Genomic DNA, 3815 nt, shown 5'->3' with positions numbered 1-3815 from the left:
ACTAAGTGAATACAGTGAAGGTATATGATGGTAGAGATATAATTTTAAGCTCATTTAGGACTGATTCTTAGATATCTGAAAGATACATGTGAAAAAATAATCACCACTGTTATCACTAAAATAGATACCTTCAAAAATACTGATAACTATTTTTGAATAATTATTCAAACTATTCATGCACACTAAAAGTGTTTGCTGTTATCATTTGATGTTCAGAACAGGGTCAAAAAGGAAGAGGGATTTCCTGTAGATTAGGAAATTTTCCCATTTGTGGATGACATGGTGTTGCTTATATTATGACTCAGAATATTGTAGTTTCTAAAACAAGAACCAAAATCACTAGTTGGCCTAACTATTCACATAGGAAAAATCCAGTGAGTAACTAATATATATACTACCTGCCTATGAGATGTAATCATGTAGAAAGCCAATGAAGATAGCCCACCAGCACATATATCTTGAATATAAACTGTACCTAGAGAATTCACTGAGTCCAAAATTGAATTAGGTAGAAGAATCCAGGCTATATTTAATTTGGAGAATTATACGGTTGTAAGGTAATGCCAAGCAAAGGCAACTTCCCAAGGTTCAGAATGCCAGCATAGGGGCTCTCCATTTTATTCAGTGACAAATTAAGAACAGAGAAGATCAAAACATGACATCATTCAAAATACAGCATTTACTAAGGGTGATTAAATAATCTCCAAGTACTACCCCACCCCAGGACCTTCCATTCATTCAATCAATTACAAAGTCCCTGTTCTAAATACTACTCCACCCCTAGGTTGTACCTTCATTTAGTCCATCACAAAACCCCTCTTCTCAAATGGAGATTAGTTTCCAAACATAAGTAAAGTACATTCATTTGTTCAACCATAGAACACAAAAAGGTCAAAAGTTCCCCACCCCTGGATCACAATTGAATCTACACCAGAGTTACATGAAGTTTAAGCACAGCACTTAAAACCCAAATGGAGGTCTTTTCTTCATCTTGACACTAGGCAAGTTCTCAGCAATCTTAGTTCCTGGGGAGACAAGGCTTAGCAAGGCCACAAGATACATTGCCAGTCTCTTCATTAATTCATCCTCTGTCTGCAGAACAGTCCTAGAACCCCTGAAAACATTAGTAAAACCCTCTCCCAGGATTTCTGTAAACATACAACAAGAAAATCCTTCTTCAGGGCTTCTGAACCAACAGAAAGGTTCCCAGACCCCTGCAACAACAGCACTGTCCTTCACCAGTGGACAGTATTCACTCTCTGTCTGCAGGACAGTCTCAGTAGCTCTGAACCAACAGAAAGGTTCCCAGACCCCTGCAACAATAGCACTGTCCTTCACCAGTGGACAGTATTCACTCTCTGTCTGCAGGACAGTCTCAGGAGCTCTTCACCAGCAGCCAAGTTCCAGGACTTCTTCAAAAACAGCACTGTCTTTCACCAGTGGACAAATCTGGCAAAACAACATCAAAACAGACAGACAAAGTACCAGCAAAACAGCCATGTCTCCTCAGTCCTTAGCAGCTCCGGGGGCAGGTCTCAAAAGTCCAGGGAAATTCAAAGTGGCCCTCAGCAATCCTCTCAGTCTCTCTCTGCCTCCAAAGGTGCTGCTTCCAAAAGGTTCTTCTGCCTCTCTCTTGTCTCTCCAAACCTACATCACCAGCTCCTCCCAGTTCGTGTCTCTCTTTTCAAGTCAACAAGTCCATCCCACAGGTGGGATTCACAAGCTCTGGGTTTTAACACAATCAATTTGAAAACCAAGCCAATACAGGGGGATCTTTATATTCCATTACTATCACAACGGTACATTTAATGATCCCAAGCTTCACCTTGACCAAAGACCCATCTTGTCTGGAGTAACATTTCTGGTGAAAAAAAATTAAAGAATATTCTTCTCTGCAGAATCAGAGATTCTTGGTTAGTCCAGGGCCAACACTCCTGGCAGCCTCAAATAGTCTACACCATATTACATACAAGAATCATGTGCAGTATAAAGAGATAAATAGTATCATCAAGGTGACCTAGAAGTGTAGGTGACCTGGTCCTGCAATAATAAGAGTACAGAACAGTCTGTGTGTTGCTGAGATAATGTCCAACATCCCCAGCATATTGAGTGGAACCCCCATGGAGGATTAATGGGACAAGTATCACCTGGCAGGAGTAGCAAGGAGGCAGAGTGGAGGGAGTGTCCAGCTTAGAGTCAGGAAGACTCATCTTCCTGAGTTCAAATCTGGCCTCAGAAATCTATGTGATCATAGGCAAGTCACTTAATCCTGTTTGCCTCCCTTTCCTTGTCTGTAGAATGAGCTGGGGAAGGAAATGGCAAACTCCTCCAAAATCTTTGCCAAGAAAACCTCAAATGGGGTCACAAAGAATAGGACATGAGTGAAAATAAATGAACAACAAATCAAATAGGAAGAGGAGGTGTGAATGAAATTTAAGCTGAACCCTTCCCTTCCTCCACATTTCTCCTCTCCCAGTACCATCAAATTGATGAGATCACAGATAGAATATAGTATGGAAGATAACTGGCTTTCAAAGCCTAAAGAGATAGTTCTCATCCCAAACTGGATTTTAGGCTGAAATGATCAGTTAAGGCAGAGCCTGTATACAATACAGTGGAAAGAGGAGAGTTTCTGGAATTATAAATCCTAGGTTCAAACTCTGCCTCTGATGCATGCTATCTGTAAGCAAATTGAGGAAATCAATTTGCCTGCTTGGGCATGTTTCTTCACCTTCAAAATGATGGGGTTGGGGTGGCTAGGTGGTGCAGTGAATAGAGCACCGGCCCTGGAGTCAGGAGGACCTGGGTTCGAATCCGGTCTCAGACACTTAACACACACACATAAACTAGCCGTGTGACCTTGGGCAAGTCACTTTGCTCCAATTGCCCTCCAAAAAATGCAAAATAAACAAACAAAAAAAAATGAAGGGGTTGGATTAGCTGACCTCTAAGGTCCTTCTAACTCTTGATCTATAAGCTTTCCTGAGATGACCTTATTTAATATCTCAATCATAAAGACCTGTTACAGACTTTTCATAAGGTTTGTTAATTTATGTTAATTAGAATGGCATCTCAGAGAGAACATGAAATTATCACTTAGAGCCCCACTGGAAGCCCACATGTTGCCTCTATGATAGAAATGATATTGATAAATACACACACACATACACTCTCACACACACGCACGTGCACACACACATACACACTCTTACACACATCAGGTAGGATAATGGCAAAAAAGGCTTGTAAACTGATAGCTAGAGTCAGCGTTTGTGGCTAAAGAGCTAATGAAACCCTTCATCCAGAATTAAATGTCACCAGAAAGGCCTCCCCTAAAGTCAAATGTCTCTTACACATGCACAGCCTCACACTTTCTCCATCCCTCTCTCCTCACACTCCCCAACTTAAAGATACCGAGTCATTTTAGCCACTGGGGAAAGAGTACAGAGCTTCAGACCATTGGGGCTAAAGCATTTGAGTTACACTAGGGTGTATAATGGAACTACTAATAGACCCTTAAATGAGCCCAGCCTTGCCAGCCATGACCATAATGTTTTCTATTGTAATCATCCTGGGCAAGCTCCCTAACAGGGAATGAATGCATCAGCAGCTCTGTGTTGGCAGTACCTGAAGGAGGTTCTGTCTCTGCCAGGAAGACTGTGTATTAAATATTACATGTTAGTCTAGCCAAGGGTGTGACATAGCTTTCCTCCTTTTCGGGAAAAAACATACTCCTCATGGCTCCCACAATGCTACCTCTCGTCATCTGTGTGAGGCCAGTGGTAGGTAAGCATGGAGTCAAGACCATCCGTCCA

Source organism: Petaurus breviceps, unplaced genomic scaffold (assembly GCF_028583685.1).
Source record: "Petaurus breviceps papuanus isolate PSGF00001 unplaced genomic scaffold, PetGlider_PUasm1.0 214, whole genome shotgun sequence".
In the NCBI taxonomy this organism is placed as follows: Eukaryota; Metazoa; Chordata; class Mammalia; order Diprotodontia; family Petauridae; genus Petaurus; species Petaurus breviceps.
Note: the sequence above shows the minus strand (reverse complement) of the source record.